Source organism: Dipodomys merriami, unplaced genomic scaffold, assembly GCF_024711535.1.
Source record: "Dipodomys merriami isolate MVZ:Mamm:240054 unplaced genomic scaffold, mDipMer1.0.p SCAF_19, whole genome shotgun sequence".
Taxonomy (NCBI): Eukaryota; Metazoa; Chordata; class Mammalia; order Rodentia; family Heteromyidae; genus Dipodomys; species Dipodomys merriami.
In genome coordinates this window covers 27654425-27671578 of record NW_027203270.1, presented here as the reverse complement: position 1 = coordinate 27671578, position 17154 = coordinate 27654425, and the positions used below count along the sequence as shown (strand labels likewise).

The window sequence follows — 17154 nt, the reverse complement described above, 5'->3', positions numbered from 1 at the left end:
GAAGATCCTGGTTTTATAGGACAGTGATTTGAATATCTCATTTTAAATCTAGCTTTTTTTCGGTAATCAGATTTAATGGCTGTCATGGCTGAAAGGGAAGGCTTCACAAAGATACCTAAATCCAGACAGGCAAGGTGCATTGTGGGCTCAGCTCATTAAATCATGACATTAATTTTCAGTCCCATCCACCAATTATGCAAAAGATTTTGTTCAAAACTTGGCTTGCAAATTTCCATCTCCTCTCATGTCAGTCAGTTCTTGTGAAGAAATAGGAATATGTTGCATTTTAATACTTTCAGCAAATGGATTTTTAAACCCACTCAGACTCTTCATTTAGAAGATCTTTAAGCAAATTGAAATTTTTCTTTTTTTGGTTCATGGTTTGAAGGACAGATAAAAAAGATCTTGGGAATACACCAGGTTTTCAGCACCAAAATCAGATAACAATGCGAACGCTTTCAAACTTTCTCTCCAAATGTTCTATCTTATCCTTTTCATTCCCTTAAAATTGCTTGCTCGATGAGTTGTTCAAACTTCTTTCTCCTAATGAAAAGACATTTTAGTTTTGGAAATTTGTACTTGATGGACAGAACCTGTTTTACAGTTTCTACATGTCTTCAGATTGGGAAAAACTTATCTGTCTTCTTGCTGTTTGTTTGTAGAAACCTTTGAACCGTGTTCCACTGTACTTCTCCCTCTGTATTTATTTTGTTTCCATCAGACGCTATAAATGATAATGTCACTGGGTTGAGCATCTGAGGTGTGAAGATGCCACAGTATGTCTAAACGCAAGCAGCAGTGTGTTTGCTGACTGCTGGCCTGTCCTCTTAGCTCTTCTAGAGGCTGAACACTGCACACAATGCCACTGGCCATCACTCTGCTGGGGCTTAAACTCAGGGCCTGAGTGTTGTCCCTGAGCTTTTTCACTCAAGGTGAAGTAAGGAGGTCAGGTCTGGCCGGTGCCATATTGCCCACATGGTGGATGGTAGGGTCTGGCATCTTGTCTTCATGCTGGGGGAAGAACTCCCCTCCCCCATCACCTGCCTCCCAGGTGATGGGTGTGCCTGGATCCCTGGAGACAGGGGTGCGCACTTGGCTGATAGGTTACTGAATCTGTTAGTCCAGTGCCTGGGACTGGGAATTTCCTGAGGATCTGCCCCCTGTACCAACCTATTTAGGCCTGGACCAGCCTCGCTGCCAGGACTCCATGCCACGTGTCTCTGTGATCCTGTCCTGTGTCCTGTCTCCTGGCTCGTCTCCAGTCATCATGGAGTCCCAATTCAGCTCTCCATTGGAGCTTCATTGGCTTGTTGGTATTGTTTTCGTTATTTTTTTCCTCTTTAGTAGGTTTCCTAGCTGCGTTATGTGTATTTGCATGCTGCAGGCCTTTGTAACAACTGGCAGCCTACAGCCTGTTCACTGTATAATAAAGACTCCAATATTCTATATTTTAAAATGTGGCTTCTGGGATGATTTACCTTACAACAAAGGGAAGGCTGATGCTCTACTACTTGAGCCCTACTCCCAATTACTGCTTTTTGGTGGCTAATTGGAGGTAAGAGTCTCATGGACTTTTCTGCCTTTGCCAGCTTTGAATCAGGATCCTCAGATCTCAGCCTCCTGAGTAGCTAGGATTACAGGCATGAACACCCTGCAGTCTAAATGATAAATATTAGAAGGCCCTGAATTTCTTTCTTGCCTTTAGATGGAAAGGTGTGCGTGCATGCGTGCGTGTGTGTGTGTGTGTGTGTGCATGTGTGTGTGTGTGAATAGAGTGTGGAGGTTGAGGAACAAGGCAGTCAGTGTGGCCTTCCCCCACCCTGAATTCTCCCTCCCCCTAGCACATCTACTCTGCACAGAGTCCTGTGGCTCCAGGAACACCTGCCCCCTGGAGCCCATTTTCTGTCACCTCCAGGGGTTAGCCCTGGGTGGGGCCCCCGGGAGCAGATGCAGACACTCTTCTGATGAAAACACTCTTGTCTCTGCCACACCTTCCTCCCTGGAAGGCAGGTGTCTCAGACACAAGTAGCGCCATGACCTCTCTGGACTGAAGACTTTGTACTTGGCTTTGGAACTGCCTTTGCTGATCCTTCCCAGAGTTAGCTCTGAAAAGAAAATCAGCTGCCTGTATCCACAAGTAGGCTGGGGTTGGGACACTGTGTGTGTGGGGTAGACAGGAGAAGGGTCTGCCCTGCTTGGGCCCTCTCCCTGCTTCTGGGGGGAAAACAGGTATAGAGACACTCTCGGGGCCATCAGTGCCCAAGTCCTACCCCTGACTAGAAGCCACTAGATGATCTGCTCAAGGGATGACCAGGAGCAGGGAGTCCTTTTGTGCCCTGAAAGGCCTAATTAGCTTCCTGCCAAGCTGCTACTGAGTAAGAGAACAATGTCCTAGAGCCCCTCACTGGTTGCCATTCTCTCCCCCCCACCCCCTTGGCTCTGACTGCATAGCACAATCCTTTTTTCCTTTTTTTTTCCTCCTCAGAGCCACAGGTAGCCAAAGGGTGAGGCACCCAGGACAGCTACCATGCTGTGTGTCCTCCAAATTCCCTTTTCTCCTGGGCACCTTGTGAGTGTAAGGTTTTAGGAAGGAGCTTCCCAGCCCCTCCTACAGCTAGATGGGGTCATGGACTGAGCTCTGGCCAGTGGAATGGGGCTCAATGGTGCCATACCATGCTACCCCCTGGCCTGGCTCTAAGAACACTTGCCTTGGCTGGATCTCTTCTCTGTGCAGATGTAGAAAACCAGGAAAGGTAGTCAGGGCCCTTTCTACAGGAGGGAGCCGAAACCCTTACAGGACTCTGAGGAGCAGAGCTCCTGACTACTGTACCTACAGGAGACAGAAGTCTTTTTCTTCTTCTTTGTGCTGGTCCTGGCCTTGAACTCAGGGGTATGGGTACTATCCCTTAGCTTTTTCAGTTAAGGCTGGCGTTCTACCACTTGAGCCATACCTCCAATTCCTGTTTTTGGTTAGTTAATTAGAGATAAGAGTAAGCCACTGAGCTGGGTGCCCGGTGGCTCACACCTGTAATCCTAGCTACTTAGGAAGCTGAGATCTGAGAATTGTGGTTTGAAGCCGGCCTGGAGACACTTGATCTCCAATGAACCAGCAGAAAACCAAGGTGGAGCTATGGCTCAAAGTGGTAGACTGCTAACCTTGAGTGAAAAAGTTTAGGGACAGTGACCTATGACTGACCAAAAAAAAAAAAAAAAGAGAGAGAGAGAGAGTCACTGGTGATTGGCTAATATCCTTCTGTCTTGACATCTTTCTTCCCAGTAACTGTGTAGGCCAGGGTAGGATTTGCAGTTGTCTGATGACTTGGCTGGCTGGCAGCTTTCTGGGGAGAGTTAGCTATTGGACCCCAGGCGCTAGCCTGTGGCTGGGCCTTTCTTGTCTTGCTCCTGACTCTGTGCTGCACTGGAAGGAGTGGCCGGTCAGCCCCGAGGAGGCAGATTCCATTCACACCCCCACAAACAGCTGTCCTTTGGGCCCAAGGTAAGGCCTGGAGAAGTCTCCAGCTTGCTTGGGGAGGAATACCACAGTCTTCTTTGTTCAAGGAAAGATCTAAAACTAGACCACAGATCATAGCTCTGGTGTATACATTCAGACCCACCAAACTCCAGGGTAGGGATCTTTTGCTTTTCCTATTTATGCCATAAGCTTACCATTAGTGATAGTTAGTGCACTCACAATATTGTGCAACCTCCACCTCTAAACAGCTCTGAACTTTTTTTTTGGCCCAAGACTGGAACTTGAACTAAGTACCTGACACTTTTGCCTATTGGCTAGCACTCTACCAAATGAGCACCCTGACAACCCCTCCAAACTTTTTTTTGTTTTTTGGTCAGTTATGAGCTTGAGTTCAAGGCCTTGGTGCTGTCCCTGAGTTTTTATGCTCAAGGTTAATGCGTTATCAGTTTGACCACAGATACAATTCCAGTTTTCTGGTGGTTATTTGGAGATAAGAGCCTCATGGAGACTTTTCTGCCTGGACTGGTTGAACCATAATCCTCAGATCTCAGCTTCCTGAGTAGCTAGGACTACAGGCATGAGCCATTGGTACCTGGATATTTTTTTATCACCCCCAAAGGAAAATTAAGTCATTACCCAAGGCCCTGGTTGTAAGCATTATGCCCACCTTTGGTCCTCAGCTCCACCCAAACCTGAGCTTCTCCCTACCCTGGAGTTCCCGCCAGACTGATGTCCCCTCCCTCTCTCTGCCCAGAACCACCTGAACTTCCATCTACCTCACTTCCTACCCCCAGACCCCGCTGCTACCTAGATAGTGGAGGCTGCTATGTGTTGTCTCTCCAGGGCAAATCTTTCTCCTGTGCCTACCTGCCTCTGCGTGGTCCCCTGGGATGGATACGACGGATCCTTTCACTGGTGATCACTGGTGTTCATCTTTATGGCCTTACCTGGTATGGATATTTCACACAAATGGAATCATGCGATCGGTGGTCTTTTGGATCTGGCTCTTTTTACTTAGCATATTCATTTCAGGTTCCTCCTTTTTTAAACTTTTGTGCCAGTCTTGGGGCTTGAATTTAGGATTTTTTTTTTTTGCACAAGGCTATCATTCTACCATTTGAGCCACAGTTCCATTTGCGGCTTTTTGGTGGTTAATTGGAGATGAGTCTCATGGAATTTCCTGGCCAGGCTGGCTTTGAACCATGATACTCAGATCTCAGCCTCTTGAATAGTTAGGATTACAGGTATGAGCCTCTATCTCTTTTCCTTCTCTGTGTTTTGGGGCAGCAGGGGGGTGGGGTGGGGGGGAAATCAGGGAATCTGTCACTCTAAACTCTGTGGCCTGGGGACCCAGGGAGAGAGCCAGTCTCCATGATGTCCCTTGAGCTTTTGTAACCTGATCCTGGATCTGTCCCAGAAGGGGGCTCCTGTTGCTCAAGGTTCCCAGCTTGTCTCTGGTCAGGGTGCCCCTAGTGGAGTTCAGAAGAAGCTGGAGCCCCTCTCTGGTGACAGTTTTGAGGTCATGGAGAGTGGCAAGGCTGGGGGGGGGTAGAGGGTGGGGTCTGGCCTCAGGGGTAGAGGTTGCTTCATTGTTGATGCCGGAAGATGCTGGAAGACAGGGGAATCCTGCCTGGTACTGGGGAAGCAGCTGGTCCCAAGTGCAGCTCAGATCTTCACTCAGAGGGGTTGTTTTCTGGAGAAATTAGATTCCACATTGTTTGTTCCTCAGCGAGGAGACCGCGGGAATCTCATTTGGGAGAGGAATTTGACCCTTGGAGCCCCCTCCCCACTCATGGGTGGGAGGGAGCCAAGACTTCACTCAGCGTCACCACCCTAACAAACCCCAGACCGCAGGAATGCTTCGAGGTCACCTGGGGACAGAGGGAGGTGGCTAGACAGGGAGCCCAAAGGACTGTGATAGAGCCCCCCAACACACACACACACACACACACATTGCAGTGTGAATGGAGGCCCGACCACTCTGGTTGAGGGTGGTGACATCTATGGCTAACCACACTCACAGGGCCACTTAGGCCCTCAACATGACTCGGGTCAGGGAGCTGAGCTTGGCAGGGAGATAAGCCATGGTTGGAGAGGTAGGGGAAAGGGAGCTGGGGTAGAAGTTTCTGGACTCTGAGCTTGGTAGGCTGAGCTGGGGAGGCACCCAGCGTTCCAGGACTCAGAAATGAGGAATCGGTCTGTTAGCGATCAGCTAAGGGGTCAAATGAAGCTCCAGCGCCCCTTAGTACTTGATGTGCATCTCTCCTCACCCTGTTCCAGATGAGGAAACCCAGACAGGTGAGGGACTCACCTGGAATAGCAGGTACTAAAGACAGGCAGGGCAGAGGGCAGCCACTTGGTCTTCTAAGTGTTGCGTTCCTTCTTCACCAGCCCCTCATTCGATATGGCATTGTGTTTTTTCAGGTAGGGTAATAGCTGGACATGGTCCCTGCTCACTTCTGTGCTAGGGATGCAACCAGGAACTTTTGAAATGTAGCCAAGTGCTTTCCTATAGAGCTATACCTCCAGCCCTTATTATTATTATTGTTGTTGTTGTTATTATTTGTCCTGGTCCTGGGGCTTGAACTCAGGACCTGGGCACTGTCCCTGACCTTGGTTTTTCTCAAGGCTAGTGCTCTACTACTTTGAGCCACAGCTCCACTTCTGGTTTTCTGGTGGTTCATTGGAGATAAGAGCTCAGGGACTTGGCTGCCCGGGCTGGCTTTGAACTGTGATCCTCAGATCTCAGCCTTCTGAGTAGCTAGGATTATAGGTGTGAGCTACTGATGCCTGACTTTTTTTTTTTTTTTTAGTATGATCTTGCTAATTTGGCCAGACGGGTCTCAGACTAGAGATCCTCCTGCCTCACCCTCCTAAGAAACAGGATCCTGACTGCAAATGGCTTTAGGGTGCTTTCATCAATGTGTTCCCAGGATCCTGGGCCAGATGGACTATTCCCTCCCTCCCTCCCTCCCTCCCTCCCTCTCTCCCTCCCTCCCTCCTTCCTTTCCTTTCTCCTTCCCTCCCTTTCTCTTGCATTCTTTTGCTGCTATTGGGCTTGAAATCAGGGATTCATGTTCATCTGGTTTGCTGAGTTGGTGCTCTACCCCTTGAGCCATGCCTACAGCCCCTTCTTCCCCCTCCCTCCTCCACCTATAGATTTTAGTTATAGGTTTATGGAGTTATTTAAATAATTCTTAGGCCTGGCACTGGTGGCTCATACCTGCAATTCTAGCCACTCAGGAGGTTGATTTGAAGATCGTGGTTCAAAGCCAGCCTGGGCAGGAAGGTCTGTGAGACCATCTCCAATTAACAAGCAGAATACCTGAAGTGGAGATGTGGCTCAAAGTGGTAGAGCAAAAGAGCTCAGGGATAGTGCCCAGAACTTGAGTTCAGGCCCCATGACCATCACCACCACCAACAAAAATACTTAAACTGGTGTTTTCCAAGCTTTTCTGATCGTGAACTACAGTAAGAAGGATCTTTTCTTCTTGGGCCCAGGGCACCTAACATCTATGTAATGGAATGGTCTTTGTTACTATAGGCAACATGGATATTTTCTACTCCATTCTGCATTGTGTTTTAGAAAATACTGTTTGTGATTCCCTCCCCAGACTATAGGCTGGCACCTTGGAAACGGTCTAGACATTAAGCTGGCTGGCTGTAAACTCCAAAGAATGGGGTTGTGATCAACTTTACTCATTGCTGCTGCCGCAGGCACAACACAATACCTGGCAAACAGACAGGTGTTCAGTGTTTGTTGAACAGCCCAATGACGGATATAAATGCGTAGATACCAGTGAATGAATGGCTTACCCCACCCAGGCAGGGAAAGCGTGGCTTTGATCAGATTCTTCCCTTAAGGAATGAATCTGCCCTCACTTCCTGTGGCTTTGATCTGCGGCTTTCATTCTCAACCGCCTCACTCAGACAAGCAGCTCATTTCCTGCTTCCCAACTGTCTTATCTTTCCCTAAATATTCCTAGCTTTCTCTTTCTAGGTGACTAGCAGCCACACCCACCTGTTGTTCTCTTCACGGCTCTGGTGCAGCCACTGACGGAGGGCTGACTGGTTGGGTCAAGTCCTGGCTAGATCCTAAGGGCTTTCTGAGCTGGGTTCCTGATCTTGTGGAGGGGAGGTGCCAGAAGTGGGGCTAAGCCCTGGTCATCCTGCTGATTTATCGCTAAGGCAAGAGAGAGAGAGAGAGAGAGAGAGAGAGAGAGAGAGAGAGAGAGAGAGAGAGAGAGAGAGAGAGAGAGAGAGAGAGAAAAGGTAGATATGGATGAAATGAACCAGGCATACCTGTGTCTATGAGCTACCAAAAAAATTCTGTAAAGAAAAACGTAGGCCTAGTTTCAAGAATGGGGGACCCTGTCTCTGGGCACCACAGAAGCCTACCCTAATTAATCCTAGATGTGATGACAATGGGAGTTAGCCAGACGAAGAAGGTGAAGGAGAAAGAGATCCTAGGATCTCTTGGCAAGCACATGCAAAGGTCCTGCGGCAGGGACCTTAGTGACCCACTTGAGCTGAAGAGAAAAATTCATGTACAAAGAAGGAAGAGCTTACAAGATCGAGGCTAGAGAAGCAGCCTAGAGCCAGCCCTTCATGTATTAGGTTGGACAGTTTGGATTTATCCAAAAGAGCCGTAGAGAGCAACAGAACAGAGGTGTGATGCCACTGTATTTATTTTCTTTGGGGTGGGGGGAAAGGGATGTTTAACTTAAAAAAAAAGATCTTACCTTTTTTTGGTACTGGGGAATCCAACCCAGGATGATGCATTTGCTATGCAAGTGCTTAGCCACTGAGCTACATCCCAGCCTGATGACACTGTATTTTGAAAGTCTCTGTGGCTGTAGTGTGGCAAAGGGCAGGGGAACAGGCCAAGGGAGGCATGGAGAAGTGTGGAGCTCAAGTGTGCGGCACTGGCAGCTTGGAGAGGGATTAGCTGAGGGTGGGTGGCTAAGGACAGACTGAGGCTGGGCTGCTAAGAAGGCACCGCGCAATGAAGGCTTCACAGGTCATTGGAAGTCTGTCCTTCCCTGAGGGCCTGGGGAACCACACAGCCCTGCGGGACCCTGTGAGAAGGTGGTCTAAATTGTCACAAGAAATAACAGAGCCCTCAGGAAGCCTCAAAAGCTCCTGCCCAGGACCTGGGACCAGCCGAAGCTTATCTTCCCTGAGTATCTTGCAAGAGCTGCTTGAGCTTCAGGCTCCAAAGAGGACCCGGGGAAAAGCTTCATTAAAGTCATCCCTGGCCCTGCCACCTGTTGAAGAGAATCTTCCAGCACCCTCTGGGGCCTGGGGTTTCCCTTCGACCCCCTGCAGAGGCCCTCTCCCTGGAGTAGTGGGGCTGATGCAGCAGCCAGACCTGGGACCCATTCTCCCTTTCCCGCCTTTGACTCATTTCCTTGGAAGTGTGTTCATTCCTTTGTTACCTGGTGACTCACCGGGGCTTCCACCCACCTGGCTGAGGCCTCACCCTTCACTTGGGAGAGGGAGTGCTGGAGTTACCCCGAGCTTCTCAGTATGCAGCCCTGACACCCCTTCCTTGAGTGCAGGGGAGTTTCTTCCTCCTTCCCTCCCTCCCTCCCTCCCTCTGTCTCTGTCTCTCTCTTTGTGTAATTTGTGTGTGTGTGTGTGTGTGTGTGTGTGTGTGTGTGTGTGTGTGTGTGTGTGTGTGTGTGTAGGTCCTAAGGCTTGAATTCAGGAGCCTAAAGCTCTATCCCTGAGCTCTTTTGTTCTACCACTTGAACCACAGCTCCACTTCTGGCTTTTTGGGGGTTAATTGGAGATAAGAATCTTGTGGGGGGGGGCTGGGAAGATGGCCCAATGGTAGAGTGCTTGCCTTGCATGCATTCCTCAGCACCACATAAGCAGAAAAATCTGGAAGTGGCGCTATGGCTGTAGTGGTAGCACTTGAGCTGAAGAGCTGAGAGACAGTGCCCGGGCCCAGAGTTCAGGCCCCATGACTGGCAAAAAAAAAAAAAAAAAAAGAATCTTGTAGGGCTGGGAATGTAGGTTGGTGGTGGTAGAGTGCTTGCCTAGCATGTGTGAAGCCCTGGGTTTGATTCCTCAGTACCACATAAATAGAAAGAAAACAACAACATAGAAGTGGTGCTGTGGCTCAAGTTGGTAGAGTGCTAGCTTTGAGCAAAAGAAGCTTAGGGAGGGACAGTACCCAGGCCCTGAGTTCGAGTGCCAGGATTGGTAAAATAGAATCTATAGACTTTCCTGCCTGAGCTGGCTTTGAACAGTGATCTTCAGATCTCAGCCTCCTTGAGTAGTAGCAAGGATGATCGGTGTGAATCACTAGCTCCCGGCCCCAGCATCTTCATGTTGAAGAAGAAACTTGATGTATGTAACAACATGTCAGTGAGTGAATTATACCCTTGGCCTGGCTTCTGATGTCTCCTGTCCTCTGTCTCTGGGGTCCCTAGGTGCCTTCCTCTGAGTTGGGGGTGCTCGCCCACAGGCCTTCCTGAACCACCAGATGAGTGGATTCATATGGAATGTCCTCCCACCCTGGAAGTGGGGGCAAGAGGGCACTCCCTGTGGTCAGCATCCCCCAAACACATGCAGACACAAACACTTCATACATCCTGAGATAGTGTACAGGAATTCACCACACCTCGGGGAATACTTCCTTACAGAGCATTCCCTCGGAGCCCTGAGTCACCCACTTCTCTCTGTATCTCCAGTTAAACACCAAAAAAGCTGGAAGTGGGGCTGTGGTAGAGCGTTAGCCTTGAGAAAAAAAAAAAGCAAAACGCTCAAGGGCAGTGCTCAGGCCCTGAGTTCAAGCTCCAGGACTGGGTAGAGTGTTAGTGTTGATCAAAAAAAAAAAAAAAAAAAAGCTCAGGGACAGTGTCCAGGCTCTGAGTTCAAGTTCCAGGATTGGAATCAAAAAAAATAAAAATAAGTAAAAAAGGATAAAGGTGTTACCCACAAGGTCACCGTGAAGATTAAATGAGAGCATTGGTATGGACAGGATGGAGGGGTTATTTGTGTACCTGGGAGTTCCATTCCCATCTCTCCCTTCTCTTCCATCACTGGAGCTGCCATGGCTTATTCCTTTTTTTTTTTTTGTCTTCTTTGCTCTCTAAGGAAAGTCCTACTTTATTGCAACAGTCCTCTGGCGTTTGTGATGTTGGATTGAGAAGGAAGAGAATGAGTGTTAGGGAAGTGAGCTCCCTTCCCATAGCTTAGTCCACTCCTTCCCTTCTCCACAGCTTAGCACACTTCCTTCCTAGGCAGCACTAAGCCCAGGTAGTAAAGGCAGTCAATAACCAACTTCCAACCCTCTTTACCTTGGGATGGCACTCTTCTGGGGCAGCTACCACCATATAAGGCAGCAAGAGTCCCTTAGAGTGACCTTCAGGTCTGGGCAGTTGCAGGACCCTTATCTACTATTTGGACAGCAGTCATAAATCCTAGTCCCCATGATGAAGCTCCTGGCCCACACATCCACACCAGGGTCTCCGCCTCCTAGCCCCTTCTAGCCCCTCCTAAACCTCCTAGATTATATAGGTCACCTCAGACAGTAGCCGGTGCTTCTTCTCACTTCTCCCTTGTGAGAAGGAGTCTTGCCAGTCCCCTTTCCTGGCAATAAACCTTTCTTTGTTCTCTGTACTTGGATGTTTGCATGGTTTGCTGGCAAAGTCTAATCTTTTTTTTTTTTTAAGCTTTCAGTGAGGGAAGAAGGATGAGGGGCAAGGTTCTGAGCAGAAGAAAGCTTGAGAGCAAGCCGCTGCACAAGTTAAGGAAATGCTGAGAAATGTGTGTGTGAACTATGCCTCTTCTTGTTGGAGTTAAGACACTGGATTAGACCCTCAGAGTTGTTTGGCATCATCACTTTTGTTGGCCAACTTGTGTTGGGCTCCTGGGGTGGTGGGGATGGGTGCACAGTGGCTGGAGCACTGGGGTGACACTTGAAGAACTTGCCTCTCCCCTCTTGGCCCTATCCTTTTATGTATCTAAAGATGGGATATGAAGGATTGAACCCCATCTTATTGTCCCAGGCTCATACAGACTCCAGGCAAAATCCCAGGGATGTGTGAACTCCTTTGAAGTGAAGGCTGGACAATCCACCCAAGCCCAGCTGTAAACATCCCATGGGGGGGGCAAGTAAAAGGTCCCCACCTTCCTTGACCTAATGGCTTTTTCATTAACCTCTGCCTCCTTGCTTGGACCTCCTATAAAAACCCAGATCTTGTCCCAACTCTCAGGCACAACCTCCAAACCCTGCGGAAGGTCTGTGCCCCTCACTATTCTTCAATATGCAGTCCTCACCTGTTGATGATCAAGCCCGGCCTATTGCATTTCCGTTCTCCTCCATTTTCCTAACAACACTGTGGAACACGTGTGGTGTGGTGGGGAGCTGGTGGTACAATGGCTGAGGCTGGCTTGTCTCTGGAGATGTTTGTTGGGCACCTGTGTCTTCCACAGTGGGCTAAGCATGGAAATGATATTCACATTAGCCTTGTCTTCCCCTGCCTTCAATTAGACTGGGGACTCCGTGTGTGTGTGTGTGTGTGTGTGTGTGTGTGTGTGTGTGTGTGTGTGTGTGTGTGTGTGTGTGTGTGTGTGCTGGTAGTGGGCCTTAAAATCAAAGCTTTGCTTGGCTTTTTTTTTCTTCTCAAGGCTGATGCTCCACCATTTGAGCCATACCTCTACTTCCAGCTTTTTTTTTTTTTTTTTTTTTTTGCCAGTCCTGGGGCTCAAACTCAGGGCCTGGGCACTGTCCCTGAACTTCTTTTGCTCAAGACTAGCACTCTACTACTTGAGCCACACTGCCACTTCTGGCCTTTTCTGTTTCTATGGTAGCAAGGAATCGAACTCAGGGCTTCATGTATGCTAAGCCATGTTCCCAGCCCACTTCCAGCTTTTTGAGGTAACAGTCTTAAAGGTGTGTCTGTCCCAGCTAGCTTTCAACCAGGATCGTCAGATCTCAGCCTCACGAATGGTTTGAATTACAGGTGTGAATCACCAGCCTCTGGGGAGACTTTTTTTTTTTTGTCAGTCGTGGGGCTTGAACTCAGGCCTGGGTGCTGTCCCTGAGCTCTTCAGTTCAAGGCTAGCGCTCTACCACTTAAGCCACAGCGCCACTTCGGTTTTCTGGTGGTTTATTGGAGATAAGAGTCTCACTGAGTTTCCTTCCTGGGCTGGCTTTGAACCGTGATCCTCAGATCTCAGCCTCCTAACTAGCTAGGATTACAGGTGTGAGTCACCAGCACCTGGCTGGGGTACCTGGCTGGGGAAGACTTCTTGAGGACAGAGACATTTCATTCTTCCTTGGACGCAGGACTCCTGGTATAGATTGTGTTTTTCTGCTCTTCGGCTCTGCTTGAAGTCCCAGAACAATGTCTGGCTCTCCGATTGTGTCCTGTCTCAGTGTTTGTTTCACTAAGGGCCTGAACCCGCCTACCAGGTGGCTAAGGTAGAGGGAAGTGGAGGGAGAGGCCTGAGCATGGGATGTTGTCTTCTACCGTGTGTCATCTGAGGATGTAAAGAGAATAACAGAGAAAGTATCCTACCCCTGCCCAGCCCCAGAGCTAAACGTGTCATTCAGAGCACAGCACTGACAAAGTCCTATCCCCACCCAGTAGACTCTCAGAGCTCCAGGTTAGCTCTGTCTCCTCCAATCACCTTCCTCTGCCTTGGTGCATGGGGCGGGGCAAAGGCCCAAGCCAGACCCAGGGTTGTGTCTCGTGGAGTTGAACGTGTTTGCTTGGGTTTGGTGGCCAAGTGGTAGGACAGGGAGTGGAGGTCACGATGACAACATCTCTGAAACTTCTGGGAGAAAGGAACAGCATGTTCGCATCCTAGACAAGTCAGAATCTGTCCATCTGGGCCATAAGTCTGGGCTGCAGATCTCAGCCTGCCGTGGGTTAAAGCCATTCATGATCCGGTTCGGTTTGTTGCAGTTCAGTTCAATCTCAGCACTTACTGAGTGTCCACGGAGTGCCAGCTAAGGTACGGGAGAGACAGGAGGAAGAGGAGGAGCCGGATCAGGACTGTGCCTTTAGAGACTGCTGTCTAAGCTGAGCACTGGTGGCTCATGTCTGTAATTCTAGCTACACAGGAGGCTGAGTTCTGAGAAGGGCAGTTTGAAGCCAGCCTGGGCAGGAATGTCCATGAGACTCTTATCTCCAATTAACTAGCAAACAACAACAACAAAAACCAGAAGTGGAGCTGTGGCTCAAGTGGTTGAGCATTAGCTTTGGGCAGAAAAAGCTATGGGACTGTGGCCAGGTCCTGAATTTAAGCCCTGGGACTAGTGTGCGTGCGCACCCCCTCCCCCATCTTTCTTTACTAGAGGCTCAGCTGTGCATGCACTAAGTTCTGTTGTGAGAGGCTGGAGTTACTACAGAAATGGGTGTGGGTGCTGGGTATAGATGAGAGAGAATAGCTCATCTGGAAACTTGGAAAAGACAGTCAAGGTGAGAATGTCTAATCTGAACGTTGAAGAAACTCCAGAGAAGCAAGAGGTAGAAATGGTACAAATGACTCGAGTAGTTCAGGGTAAAGTAGTGGAGGAGGCACAGTATTGAGGTGAGCACTTATTGAGCTCTTGGTGATTGCCAGGTGCTGGGCTAGGTGCTTCTCATGAGCCTGTCTCAGTCCTGGCAGCGATCTGGGGGAGAGGTTATTACTAACATTTGGAGAAAGCAGAGGGTTGGATTGTTTAGGATTCAAACCAGGCTGTTTGACTCCAAATTCTGTGTGCAATTTTTTTTGTTGTTGCTGGTTAAACCATGACAGTGATTTTTCTGAACATATTCTACAATTTCTTTTCTTTTTAAGGTTCTGAAGAGGTGTTTTAAGGGCATGCTGGATATTTATTTATTTTAGTCGGTTGTGGGGCTTGAACTCTGGGCCTGGGCACGGTTCCTCAGCTCTTCAGCTCAAGGCTAGTGTACTTCTTGAGGCACAGTGCCACTTACAGTTTTCTGGTGGTTTATTGGAGATAAGAGTCTCATGGACCTTCCTGCCCGGGCTGTCTTTGAACTGTGATCCTCAGATTTCAGGCTCCTGAGTAGCTAGGATTACAGGCGTGAGCCACCAGCACCTGGCTGGATTTTTATATTTAAAATGTATTAGCAACAGACACTGAAATGTATTTTTTGTACACACACACGTGTGTGTGTATGTGTGTGTGTGTGTGTGTGTGTGTGTGTGTGTGTGTGTGTGTTGCAGGTACTGGGGCTTGAATACAGGGTCTCATTGTAAGGTATATTAAGTAAGTAGGTTTCATTAGGTAGCCGATGAAGAGAACACCACGCACTTTTTAGGCAGGAGAAGAAGTTTATTTACCAAACTGCTGCCCCCACTGTGCATGGTGGAGAGGCATGGCCAAAGAGGGGAGACCTACCCCCAGACCAGGACTTAACTAGGCCAGGGACAGGAAGAGGCAGGCAAGTTGGGGGGAAAGGTGTGGCCACATTGGATCTGGCTGTGACCTCAGGGCCTGGGACCCTTCTATGGTCAGATGGGAGATGTGACCAGAGGTGGCCCAGACATGACCTAGCAGGAGGGGAGGTGACTGCTTCCAGGTGTGCCAGTTACCTAGGTAACAGATTCTGGGTGGAAACTTAGACAAGAAGTAGGGAGGTGTCTGCATAGGGCCTACATGGCCTGAGGCAGACCTTACACTCCTGATCTCATTTGACTTTTTCTGCTCAAGGATGGTGCTCTTACCACTTGAGTCACACTTGTACTTCTAGCTTTTTTGCTGGTTAATTGGAGAGAAGGATCTCATGGATTTTCCTGCCCAAGCTGGCTTCAAACTGCAATCCTTGGATCTCAGCCTCCTAAGTAGCCAGAATTACAGATATGAGCCACTAGTGCCCAGCATTAGAGGATCTTCTTTAGGCAAAGTAAATTGTTGGAGGAAGGCAAGGACAGCAGGATTTTAAGGTGGCACTTTAAAACAAAGCTAACTGCAGCTGACATTTAGAAGTCCCAAGGCATGAAGACCAGCTCACTCAGAAACAAAGTCTGCCATTCATCTCTTTCCTCTCCAGGGCACACAGCTTCCAGCTTCATTCTTAAATATGAATGGACAACCATAAGCCAGAAGCTATCTGAGGAAGCCTGAAATATGAACTAGAAAGACTACAATCAACAGATTGAAACTAAGGCCTCTGAGGGAACAGACATGGTTCATAGGTGGTAGAGAAACTTTGCAAAAGAATTTGAGAAAATGCTGTGTCTATAAAACAGAAGTGCTACGAACAAAGGGACAACCAGAGAAGAAGAAGAAGAAGAAAAAAACCTAAGTGTAATTAAAATTCCACAGTAATGTTGAAAGTTAAGGTCAAGGTAAGCTCTCAGAAAATAAAGCAAGGGAAAGAAACAGAATTTTATTAGAGGGGAACAAAAAATAGAAGCTGCACACACGTCAATTCAGGAGATCCATATTAATAATTAATAATTATTGCTTCAGGGAATAGGAGAGAGAGAAATCAGGGGAGGGAAAATTTCAGAATAAATAATTGAACAGGGGCTGAGAAGGTGGCTCAGTGGTAGAGTGCATGCATGAAGCCCTGGGTTCGATTCGTCAGTACCACATAAACAGAAACAGCTGGAAGTGGCACTGTGGCTCAAGTGGTAGAGCAGTAGCCTTCAGCTGAAGAGCTGAGGGACAGTGCCCAGGCCCAGAGTTCAAGTCTCATGACTGACCAAAAAAAAAAAAATTGAACAGAATTTCCCCGAATTTCTCCCACCCAAAAAAAGACTTAAGTCTTCACATTAACAGGGCTCATTAAATAAACCCCTAGCATTAAGAATACACATGATTTAGAGATTTGAGAAGACCTTAGAAAATGAAAAGACTCTAAAATTCCAGAGAGAGAGAAACAGATCACCTACAAAAAAATAACAATCAGCAGTGCTACTGATTTCTTACTTGGACTACTGGATGTAGTTCTGATGGAGATGATGCTCAATTCAATTTTTTTTTTCTTTATTGATCGGTTGTGGAGCTTGAACTCAGGGCCTGGGCACTGTTCCTGAGCTCCTCTGCTCAAGGCTAATGCTCTACCACTTTGAGCCATTTCTAGTTTTCTGGTGGTTCATTGGAGATAATAATCTCATGGGCTTTCCTGCCTGGGCTGGCTTTTAACTGTGATCCTCAGATCTCAGCTTCCTAAGTAGCTAGGATTACAGGCATGAGCTACCAGTGCCCAGCTTCAACATTCTATACTTAGCTAAACTGTCTACTAGATATGAGGGTATGAAGACAGATCAAAGATTATTATTTTTTTATGATACTAGAGATTGAACTCAGGGTCTCACATTTACTAGGCCAGCTTCTACTGCTGAACCATACTTCCAGCCCTTTTCAGTGTTGTTTTTTGAGATTGGATCTTTCTTCCTGCCCTATGGTGTTACCTAAAAGGTGATCTGTGTATTTTAGACTTTCCATCACAGATAAAATGACTGATGTACACCACCATGACTCTGCTTCTTTCAGTTGAGTTTTGGAAACATTTTTACCTAGGACTTAGGTCTACTTAATTTGAGCTTTCTCTTGTATAAGCCACCAGACTCAGCTTCTTCTGTTGAGATGAAGTCTTTTAAACTTTTCTGTGCAAGGTAGCCTTGAACCATCATCCTCCCATTCTCAGCCTTCAAAGTAGTAATGAATATAGGCGTGAGCCACCAGCATGCAATTTGGA

General features: G+C 48.0%; 1 long non-coding RNA gene across 1 annotated transcript in view; it reads left to right on the top strand.

Annotated features, from left to right (window-relative positions):
* LOC138831041 (uncharacterized) overlaps window positions 1-15564 on the top strand; it is a 40580-nt gene extending 25016 nt beyond the window's left edge. Inside the window, exon 3 of the long non-coding RNA XR_011373101.1 lies at window positions 15499-15564. This is a non-coding gene — a long non-coding RNA (uncharacterized lncRNA). The remainder of the gene's footprint in view (window positions 1-15498) is intronic.
* Window positions 15565-17154: the final 1590 nt, after the last annotated feature.